Genomic DNA, 12600 nt, shown 5'->3' on the forward strand with positions numbered 1-12600 from the left:
ATATATATATATATGACATGCTCATATATGTGTGTGTAAATAATTCCATTTATATCAAGTTTAGCAATAGCCAGCCTATCTAGTCGCTGAAATCTTGCCACAGATTGTGTAGAAATGATTGGCTGGAAAGGACAATGTGGGAGTTCCTGGAAAAGATCTGAATCTTGATACCAAGTATGTGAGCTTATATTAGAATTAGCACAACCTAATTAAAACGACATTTTATTAGTAAATAAAATCTTCATTTAATTTTGTGTCACATATAACTTGTATTACTCATAAGAACTGTGAGAGATATATAGGCACAATCAACATTTAGAGCCGTGGGGGGGCACATTGAGATATGTGTGTGATATATGTATCTAGCCTCACATTTTACCTCATAACGGGGTTGCTGTGAAAATATATTTGGGCTAGGGACATAATTCAATGGGGCACAAGGCGTGAATTCTGTCCCAATCCCCAGCAATGACAGAAATAAAGAATGGGGAACGAGAAAGGGAAGAAAGGAGGTGGAGAAGGAAAAGGAGAAAAAAAGGAAGGAAGGAAAACAAAAAAGGAAGAAAGAGAAAGAATACAATATTAGTGGCAAATATGACTTAGATAACTTTAGGTGACATATGAGAAATTTGATACACTGACTAACTGTTTTCTTTTTATAAAGTCATAAACATGTTCTATAGAGGAGTGTACTTAGAATTCTACACTTTGAAACTGAACAAAAAGATTAAATTTTATTTGAATGTTGGAAACTGCAATGAAGTTCTAGCTGAGAGTTTGATGAAATTTAAAACTTCAAATAATGCAGCTTTGTGGTCAAGAATAAGTGATTTGGATACTCGGGAAATGGTAAGCCGTGCTGAGGGACTGGAGCATAAAGTTGAGGCTGAATGGCTGCAGATTTTCAAATTTATTTTTTACTTATCAAAAGTTCATAGCAGTTCCACAACAGTTCCCTCCACCTGGTCACTAAAATTCTAAAAAACTTCTGGGTAAAATTTAGAACACTTTGGTCCATTGAATACTATGGTAAGCCCTCACACCAAACAAAAATAAAATGAAAAAATTCTTCAACTTCTTTGCTACACTCTAAGTGCTTTATCTTTAATTATTCCAGAACAGTGTCTCAGATCTCCGCAGAAGCTTAAGCAAAGACATTCATGCAGATGTGATTGTTCACATTTATTTGGTTCCTTATTTATTTTACCTTAGTTTTTGGTAATATCTATAAAGTCCAGATATTTTAATTAAAAATTTGATAAGATATGAGAAGTATGGATATTAGTGTCTCTAGTTACAAGCTGGGGCTGTGTGTCTTAGTATAGACAATTTTGAAATGATAATTGTGTGTATATACAGCAATTTTACAAATTTTAATTTAACAGCTATAAAGAATGAGTGGACAGTAGTTTTATTTTTTTTAACCTTAAAGCCTAAGATGACTTTTCTTACTTTAGCAATATAAATGACATTTACTGGAAGAAAGAATTTGAATTAAAATTCCAATAGTGACATTTTATTTTATGATCTTCATAAATGAATTGTTATGAAACACATTTAACACCAATATCTTCTGTTTGCATAATAGTTGAACTAATTAATAGCTAAGTGAGGCTTGATTGCCTTACAAATTGATTAAATGTTTGCATAGTTTAAAAATAGACATATTTTACACTAAGGCATCATTTGAGATTTCTTTATAAATATGAGTTATGCCATTAATTTTGCTGCTTTTTACATCATAATAGAGTCAGGGGTCATTTTTATTTATATGTTATTTTCAGAGGTTTGTAACAGGATAAAAGGAAAAGAAAAAAGATCAGAGATAAATTTTCTCATTATGAAATTTTTTTCAGGAAACTGCCTAGTATCTGATGATACAAAATTAGTAATTAATGATTTCCAACCATTTTGAAGTAATTACCTTCTTTTTTCCAGCAAACTTCAGTATCAGATCTGTAAATCTTTTGTTTGTCATTTGGAAGTTGAGTTCATTCAAGATTATTATTCTGTCTTAAGTTCGTAGTGTTGTTTTTTGTAACTTATGACTTGTTTAAATTGCCTCATCCATTTTTCAGCCTGTGCTCATAACTGTACATGAACTTTGTGAAGACATTATTAAAAATTGTTTATTTTTGATAATCTTGCCTTCACTTAAATTTTGCCAAGCATATGCGACTTTTGTTTTTAGTATTTTGGATTTTATTACTGCCATTGTATTGGGTGTAAAGTGACATCTTATGTTGTTTTATTGTGCATTTTCTACTGGTTAATGATGTTGAACATCGTCCCATGTAAAGTAGTTGTTGGTCACTCTGTACCACCTTTCGAGAAAGTTCTACTTAGTTTCACTGATGAATTATAACTCATCTCTTTTTTGTTATTATAAGGATTCTTTATACATTTTGTATTCCAGACCCTTTTCAGATATATGATATGCAAGTGTTTTCTCCCTTTTCTCAGTTATTTTTCTCTTTCTGACACCTTCTTGGCACTGTCCTTTGTTACACAAAATATTTCAGTTTTAACACAGTTTAACTTATTTTTTTATTGCTCATGCTTTTGATATCGTGCCTAAGAAATTACTATGAGATCCAAAGAGATGGAGGTTTAGGATTTCTTCTAAGAGTTTGCATGGTTGTAGCTGATGTACTGAGTTATTTGACATGCTGTGCATTAGTTTTCCTATATGGTGTGAGAGACTCACCTCCATTCTTTCTGCATGTGGCGCTTCTGTGTTTCCATCATGAATTTTGAAGAAAGCTACATTTGCCCATCCTGAATAGTCTTGGGACCCTGTTGATAATCATTTGAATGCCAACATTTTGGGTTTGCTTTTAGACTTGCAATTGATTTATGTGTTTATCTTTATGCCAATATGGCAATGTCTTGATTACTGGTGTTTATAATAAGTTTAGAAGTGTAATTATTACTATTTCATTCTTTCTTGGGATTAATTTTTGCTTTTGGGTCCCTTGCATTCCATCGATCAGCTTTTTTTTTTTAACATTAAAAAAAGAGCTATGGGAATTTTGATAAAGATTTCATTAAACCTGTAGATTATTTTTGGTAATGGAATATTATCCATATTAATTCTTCCATTCGTGAACTCAGGTACTTTTCATTTTACTTAGCTCTTCTTCACTTTCTTTCTGAGTATTGTTATGTTTCACTGTAGAAGTCTTCATTTCTTTGTTAAGTTTACCTTTATAAGTTAATTTATTTATAACCTTTCTTTTTTATGAAGTAATGTCTAAATCCTTTTGAATTATTTTTCATAAGAGAAGCGGTTCTTTTTTGAGTACTGCCCACTAATTCTATTTCTAAATCTCTTTCAATCGTGAGGGCTAAAGCACAGTTTATTAAAATGACCCTCACTGTGTGGTGTCAAGACTAGTGAGCCGATGATTATCAATCTTTCTGATACACTGTAATCTTCTCTTGAGATTCTATATCTGCTCATGGGCATTGACGGTTGCTGTGTTTGTAATGCACACTTACAGAAGTTGACACTGCACAGACCCTCTGCCACCAGTACTGAGTGTGCAACACTTACACTATGGGACTCAAGTATTTTGACATATTTAACATATGACAAATATTTCCTTTTTGCCTCTCATCTTTAGAGATCATATTGAACCTATGTATCATTGTTTTGGTATAGACTGATTCTCCATTTATTCTAAGTTGTTGTGGCTATTTGAAATATGTCTGATAACTACATTTGAAATGAGTTTAAAATTTTCTGTTAAACCCTTCATTTATTATACACATTTTCTAATACTATTATGTTGCTAGCACACTTCCAAAAGTAATTTCCTAGATGATGATGTGGGAGATTTATAGCTTCGAGTCCTAGCATATATGGACATCACTTCATTCTACTCTCATTCTTGATGGATAGAGTAGTATAAATTGTATGGGGTGAAAATAATTTTCCCTCAGAGATTTGAAGTGACTGTTCCGCTTTTTTGTAGTATCCTACATTGCTGATGAGAATAATACCAACCATATTAATGTGTCTTTGTCAATAACCTTGGATTTTTGCAGTGGGAACATTTAGGATCACCTTAATAACTTTCGCTTCTCTAAAACACAGTATCAACCAAAATAAACCCAGTTATTTGTATTTTTAATTATATCCATTATACTGGAAAGTCAATGAATATTTAATACTTAGACCCAAAAATAATTCTCTATTTTGATCCTGACCATTTTCACCCTTCACATTTTTTATCCTAATGAGATGAAAAAACTGATGATGTCAGAAACACCTAGGCTCACAGAAACTGCTCCAGTTTTACTCAAAACTTTACTTACAGCAGTATCTGTTTTGCTTTAGTTTGTTTTATTTTTAAAAGATGGAGTCTGGATAAAGATAGTGGAGGAGTACACTCACTGATGCTACCTAAAGCTAATCAGCACATTTTTAGCCTTTTTATCATCTGATATCCTTGATGTATCAACTTACCCTCCAACATTTATGAACAGTGCTGTAGGAAGGATTTGTATTTCATTACCTTCATTCATTTTTGTAAATATTTTTTGGCTACAATTGCTGGTGATATGTATTTTAACCAAGACTTTCCATTTGCTTTCCAGAAATTCACTGGAATCTTTAGTTTACTGAGGGCTATTACGTGTTCCTTTCATTTTTATCTCTTCTAGCTTGTGAAAATGATGGGCTGTCACAGCTTTGGTTGCAAAGTGGGCAGGGAAAAGATGAATTATATTTTCTGATCCAACTTCCTCAGCCAAAGGTTTCCTTAAAACGACTCATTTGCACAACACATAACATGTGGATCTGTGAGTGTATTTTGTTAAAACATTGGAGATAGAAGTTCCTGGTTCCTGCAAATGATATTAACTTCAATATATGCCAGTTTGCAAAAAGTCATTTGAGTATTTCCTTTTAAGATAACTTCCTTTCCTTTATACATTCCTTTATAAGTCATTTACCTGTTTTACTTAGCCTGCCCTTTTATTAACCAGTTTTGCCTTATGTGTCCTGTAGCCTACCTTTTCTTTACATATTCATGGAGACTAAGCATCTTTTTTCTTACTTTTATCTGAAAATGTGCACAATATTTCACCTACTTCTTAACTGTCTTATGCACATGTTTCTCAAACACATTTTTTTCCAAAAAGGAATTAAAGTCACAGGTATGCTTTCAACACCCTATTTTATTAAGCTCAAAGGCTTTCTTTTTGTTTTATGCGAACTCCACTGCATATTAATCAGTAATATTTTTAGCAGATTGTATCCAACAATGAATGTTTCTTTGCCTTTAATAAATAAATGTCCAAGTAAATCCAAGTAAACTTCCCATCCAAAGGTAAGTTCATATATGAGATGAATACATAAAGTTCTACAACTACCTATATATTTGACCTATGACTGTGATACCTTCTCATTCATCAGAATGACATAAAGGCTTCACTTGAACACTGGTTTCTGAGGCCCAGCCCATAATTTCTGAGTCAGTAGGTCTATATAAAACCCAATGATTCCTATTTCTGATGCTGGTTCTGATACTTTGACTGGTAACTATAACATGAGAGCCACGCCTATGGGATCACTATTCAGTTAATAATAATGTAACTCAAATGTCCTACCTGTGAAAGATAGGAAACACTTCGAGGGAGTCCCACATGTCAATAGTTTAAGACATAACCTCAAATAATTGGGACATACTTGTATTTTTACTATTTAACAGCATAGAAGAATATTTGAGAAGGACATTGCAGGGAGCTGAGTATATTTACAAGTGTAATGGTTTCCAAATATTTCTTACTTCTGGGTACAGTGAGCATATACGAGTTCCCAAGTCTACCTTAATGGTTAAAAATACCATGAGGATTATGAAAATCAGAGAAATAAAAGTAGATCTCAAACTCTATCAGCGTTGGTGTTGTTTCATGTAAGCCAGATATTTATAAATTTTTATGTGTTAATATGAATTGAATGTTAAAAGAATATTTTTTAAAAATAAAGAGGCTTAACAATTATAAATAGACAATTGTTGGTTTCAAGTTCTATTGAGCAATAAAATATCTCATACGGAATACAGAAACTAAATTATGAAAAGATTTTTATAAGCAAAGACTAACTTGCAAAGTTTTAGAATTATATTTTTTCAAAAACAGTGCATCTTGAACTGGGGACTTAGCTCAGTGTTTCCGATGCCTGCCCCACAATCGCAAGGACCCAAGTTTGATCCCCAGTACCAAAAAAACAAAACAAAACAAAACAAAAACAATGTATCTTATGATTTAAATATAAGGTAATTTACATAGCATTAAAGATATCTATTGCATGAGAACAGATTTGAAGTAAAGAAAAACTGCTTCATGAACATTAAATTCCACGCAAATGCACTTGTATGAGTGAGATGTGAATGAAGAACATTTTTAAAAAATGTCATAAACACTAAAAGAGATGCATTAGAAAAACAGGTCTACACATCACATCTGTCAACAAGCGTTTTCAGTTTTACCTGATCAGCTCTATTTTTGTTTGATTACCTTCAGGGTGATAATAAAATGCAACTTATTTTCCTTGTTCTTTCTAATTTCCTTTTGTAAAATCATTGATTATATTATTAACAAATATGCCTCTGCTGCATGTTTTATTTTATTGTCCAAACAATGGTGGGCTATGTGTATGTAGCTCAAGTTAAACAGTTCTATTTTGGAAAATGTTCTTACAATTTTTAGTGAGAGTAACACATTTCTGAGTTAAAGTATATAAGTATGTTCATTACTTTTATATTTTTTAAAGGTCAAATATCAAACATACTACTACATGAAATAAGAATGTGTGTTTTAAAGCACCCTTATAAAAATATATAACCAATGGTTATTTTATTTACATTTTTACCAATTTGGTAGAAAAAAACAATATGACAATATTGTTTAATTTGCGTCTTTGGAATTTTGTGTGATAGCCCATTTTTAACATACTTATGGACTCTTTATTTCTTCTCTGCAAAATATAGCTAGGGCTTTAGTGCTTATAATCTAGCCTGTAAAAGCAGAAAAAGAATTACTAAGATTATGTAAAATTAATCTTATACTATATTCATAAGTTAAATCCTTGGGATAAAAGGAAGCATGTGCTTGATTGTTATAGCCATCTTTAATACTGGATGGGTAAAACTGTTTCTTTTTATTTTTTTTCTTTAAATATTGCTGTAAACTCAGTCATTCAATCCGGAGTCAGTTCATGACTAGTTTAATAGTTAAAAAAAAGTACAGTTCATATGTGATCCAAAATGTAGCATTTGAGTGGTGTATTTCCTAGAAAGAATGGTCTTTACCTTTTAGGCAATATAAATCATTAAAAACAATATGTGTGTTTATTTGCTCAGTAGTTTACTGAATCAAAATCATACTATTTGCAAATTAAACCATGATGAATTAATGAAACTTCTGTGAACATGAAGGAAACCATCACATGAGAATGAAAGCTGACACTAAGCTTTCAGAGTTGTTGTCGGTTTACTCTGTGTATATGAATCAGTGGGGAAAGTGAGTTCCTCTTCATTTTCTGATCTCAGATCAAAATAAGGTTAAAAATTTTCATGGAAACACACCTTTATTCCAATGACCTCATTTTTATACAAGCCTCATCATCGTGCCTGTGTGCGCGTATGTTCATGTGAGCTTCACTGACTTTTCTCTCAGTCAGGTAACAACATCAGTCCTGTGAGCATATGACAGTATGACAGACCAATCAAAAGAATCTGGAGACATCATTGTCATACAAAAAGAAAAAAAAAAGAAGAAATAGAATGAGGTGTGTGTGTGTGTGTGTGTGTGTGTTTATGTTTCCTGTGTAAGAAAGAAAGGCAGACAGACATACAGACACAGAGCAACAAAGAGTATGTTAGAAGAGTATTTTTCAAATCAGTTGAGTGGGACACATTAAATACAACTAATTATTGAATCTGTGCTTATGGAATATCTGTGTAAATATTGAGCAAAATTAAAAATGTAAATAAATATTGAGCAAAATCGATATTTTTGAAAAACGATTACTGAATGGAAACTGAAATAGCTTTTGCAAGTTGAGAGGTGATGGAATTTTAGTTTATGATTGGCTCTCTCCCAGCTGTAGAATTGGCAGAGTTTAGATAGGCAGCTAAATGTGACTCTACTGTGATAAGAAATGGGAAAAATAGAAAAAGTAATTGCTTTAGCAATGATCTAGTTTGGAAGGGATGGATTCTTTCAGGTAGAATTTGGTAACCTCTCTGTAGCTGACACATTCTTCTGAGCTTTCTGTAAGGTTAAAAATTGCAGTTAGGTGAAAACTGTTTAGAAACCTGTTATCCAAAAATTGCAGCCAAGCGTGATGGCATGTTTTCCTCTCTGTCTGTGAATGTGAGTGGAGAGGAATTATCTCCTAAAGTTTTTCCATTGCATACTCCTCAGGATCTAATGAGAGCCATCAACTTGTGATGAACTGATACTAAACCCACACTTGGGCGTCTCTCCCAACTCACCCATTTGTCCTTAGTTGTTCTCAGGTAGGAAATAGCAAGTGTTTCTTTAGGGCAAAAAGAAATGCCTGGCTCTGCATGACTCCCTGAGCAAAGAAACAAGACAACACAATAAAGATGTAGCAAAGTTTGGCTTATGGATTTGTCCAGTTCTGCTCCTCTGACCAGCCGCACACATTTGGGAAACTAATCACTTGCTTTAACAGACTTATTCTGCACCAATACCTTCCACTGAATTTTCTGAAAAAGCAAAAGTATTTTGTCCTCTGGCATTCACACACCAGTTGTCTAATTTTTTCCTGTTAGCTCACAAGAGGTGTTTGGTGATTTCCCCCCTGACCCTAATCGATTCTCCAACTGACAGAGCAAAGTAAATCTTAGACAAAAACAACAAGGAATATGTTTCCACTGGCAAGGTCAGTGTAAATTAGGAAGGACTTATGTACTAAGGGGGTGAATTAGGATCATAGGAGTGCTCATGACTGAATAGAAATTTTGCAACGAGGCCTATTGATTTAGACATATTTATGATTCTTTGAATCCAGTTCTGATTATTAGTTTAGATCACCTCATTCCCCTGATGCTTCATTAGTTACATAGGTAGTATTTGGGAACTTTGCTACTTCAAACCCAGAGGAAAATGGGTTAGTCACATATAATCCTCCCTGACATGTTTCCTTTGACAATTGATTTATAGGTGGTGTAGGGAGAGGATATGAGTGTCCTAATCATGAACCTCAAAAGGTAGCCCATGGTGTATCGATCTATCCATCTATCTATCTATATGCATGTATATTATATATTTTTTAAAATAATTTTGAGACCTGAAAGAGTAGTATGTGCTGGGAAAAGTCACCTTCCAAGTAAATTTGAGTGGTTTCTAATTTTTAAAATTTACACAATTGTATTTCAGTTTTGGAGTTTCTTCATATTGCATTGCTCTGGCAATTACTTGTCAACCCTAAATTATTTACATTGGTTAGGATTTTATGGATTCGATTGCTCTTACTTCCAGTATTTTTCTTTCCTATAGAAAGAAATCAAAGTCTTTGTCTCCATCATTCTAAAATGAATCTTTAAATTGTTAATCAGTTTTGTCTAAGGGGCTTCTTATTACCTGATATCTTTTTGGAGGTAAAAACCAGATCTTCAATGCCTATTAGAGGTTTACATAGCTTATGATTTTTATCTTTATGAAGACAAGATAATGCTTCCAAATGTTCCCTCTGATTTTTTTTAATTTACTTTTTCCGTGTTTGTCACGTCTGCAGTAGAATCACCCATTTTAAATGAGCATTAAGATCTGTTCTCAATAGATATCACATGTGTATCAACAGAAAGAAAATTGACACCAGGTGTGGTGGTGCACACCTGTAATCCCAGAACTCAGGAGGCTGAGGCAGGAGGATCGCTGGGAGTTTGAGACCAGCCTGGGCTACATAGTGAGCTCCAGATCAGTCTCAAATATGTAATGAGACCCTGTGTCAAAAAACCAAAAAAAAAAAAAAAAAGAAAGAAAGAAAGAAAATTGACAACTAAACATTTTACCATGTGCCATCTAGAACAGTTTCCCAAATATCAACACTAGAAGTTTGTATCTTGTGAATACATGGTGCATCAACATGCTCATTTCTGAACATAAACTGTGCCCCGTGAGTAGTTTCCCATGTCCTCTGTGGCCTGATCCCCCACTGCTTTTCTAAAATACAGCCCAGCCATCGGGCTCTTTCTCTTCTGCCCATTTCAAAACTTGTGTATTTGAAATCCTCCTAGCTGCTTTGGCCATCACCTTGCATTTCCTAGTTTTGGAAACCCCGTACTTAAGTATATTTGTTTTCTAGAGCTACCTTAATAGAATGGCACGCTGTGTGGCTTAAAAGAATAGTGATTTATTGTCTCACAGTTTTGATAGCTGGGAGTAAAAAAAATCAAGATGCCACCAGGTCCTACTTCCTCTGGATCCTTCCGTGCCTCCTCCGAATGCTGCGTGGTAACTGCCAGTCCTGGCTGCTCTTAAGCTTTCAGTTGCGTCTCTCCATCTCTGACGCTGTCGTCGTTTGGCATCCTCTTTGTGTTCCATATCTGCATTCCTGTCTCATATCAAGTCACGCTCTGCATTGACCATCCCAATAATCCCAGCTTGGCTACGTCTGAAAGAACTTGTTTATGAGCAAGGTCACATTCCCTAGTTCTGGGACTTTGGTCTTGAGTGTATTTTTTTGGAAGGAGCATAATTCATCCTATATTGTTGAGTAGTAGATACTTTAGTGATACTATCCAAATAATCTCTCAAAATAAGCTCTGGGTTAGAGTTTAAAACAATATATTTACCTAAACCTCCATGTAATGTGTCAGTATAACTCTAGATGTAGTCTACTATAAAAATGGATGTCTTGAGCAAGAGATTTAGCTCAGTGGTTCTGCAACCTTCCTTGCAAGTGTAAGGACCCCAGTACCAGAGTTCAATCCTCAGTACAAAAAAAAAAAGAAAGAAAGAAAAAGAAAAAGAAAGAAAGAAATTGATGTCTTTAGTTTTAGAAGAATTCAATAAAGGTGTTTAAATATTTTTCATTCAAACTGACTTGAACTCATCTATGATCTCAACATTTCTGTTTGGCACAATTAACTTGGTAAAGAAGCATGTTTTAACATCGTATTATCTCTTTATTCAGGATAGCCATAATTAAGCAGCAATTAGTTTGTGTGATTTATTTTATTGCATTTAATAGAAAGTAAGCAGAATTATAGCTCAAGTTTGTCAACCAGGAACAAATCATAGAAAATGAATCCAAGAGGAATCGATAGGATGATTCATTATCCCTGAGCTTTCACCGAGAGTCTCAATCAGCTGAAAACTTCATAACATACTGTTTTATGTGAATCAAATGCCAATAGTAAAATTAACTTCTCCAAATTATCACAGAAGTATCCTCTATTTTAATAGTATAGTTTTGCAGTTTGTAAAAATTGAAATGAACTTGTCTTTTGCTGTCGTCATTTGCTTTAAACTATGTTTTTTTCACACCTCAAAGATTGTAGCTGACTGACTCTTAGGAACTAGATATTTAATTTTAGCATTTTCAAATGGTATTGGAGCATATTTTATTCATAAAAATGGGCAGTATCAATAGAAAATTTAAATAGTTAAGACAATATGTCCTCCAAGAATAGCCGGGAGAGTTTGGTCACTCTTTTTTTTTTTTTGTAACAAGAATCGAACTCAGGGCTTTGCGTTTACCAGACACCCCTGAGCTACATCCCCTAAGACATCACCAGAGAGTTTGGTGTCTTGACCAAATTGTTGTCCACTGGCTGACTTTTATAAAATGACTACCTTATGCTAGAAAACAGGTTAAGCCTTAGAATTAAAAATATAGAGCTTACCCTCAATGATTCACAGTATAATAAAGTCACTATATTATGTGAAAAAGTCAAGAGGAAATTCAGTGACAACTTCAGGGATGCGAGTCTATATTTGAAGAAGTAGAGATAGGCTCCCACTCTTTGCAAGAAAATCTGCCAGTTGCTATGGAAGCAGGAAGTAAAGAACAATATCTGGGCCCTGAAGAATTTATCCTTTACTTAGGAATTAAACCTAACATCAAAAATTCAAGTTGTAACATAAGAAAAATGAATAGTATTAAGTATTAATTGTCTTATGTGCTGTATGAGTGCTAGGATAAAACTTCTTGAGGGCTGAGGTAGGGGTTGTCACTTTGGTCTGTAGGAGCGTGACAGAACACAGAGATAAAGTCCTTTACCTACTCTGTAAGAGAAACAGAATTTGAATAAAAGTTTAAGCTCATATGCTTCATGATGCTATTATCTGTTCAATTTTCACTGGACCTTGTATGCAGTTCCCTTTTAAAAGTACAGAAAATAATTAGAGCTAACCTAAATGTTCTAAGCACTGTGATGATTTTAAAGATAATTTGGTAAAGGTATTATTATTGTGCTCACTTTAGCATGAGAAATTGAGGTTCAGAGACATAATATAATCCCCATTGGTTCAAACAGTTCCCAAGCGACAACTACAGTCAAATTTAAGCTGTCTAATCACAAAGCATAACCACACTTTGTGCTCTTTCCCCACAGG

This window comes from Fukomys damarensis, unplaced genomic scaffold (genome assembly GCF_012274545.1).
Source record: "Fukomys damarensis isolate Sample0158 unplaced genomic scaffold, DMR_v1.0_HiC HiC_scaffold_32, whole genome shotgun sequence".
NCBI classification, from domain to species: Eukaryota; Metazoa; Chordata; class Mammalia; order Rodentia; family Bathyergidae; genus Fukomys; species Fukomys damarensis.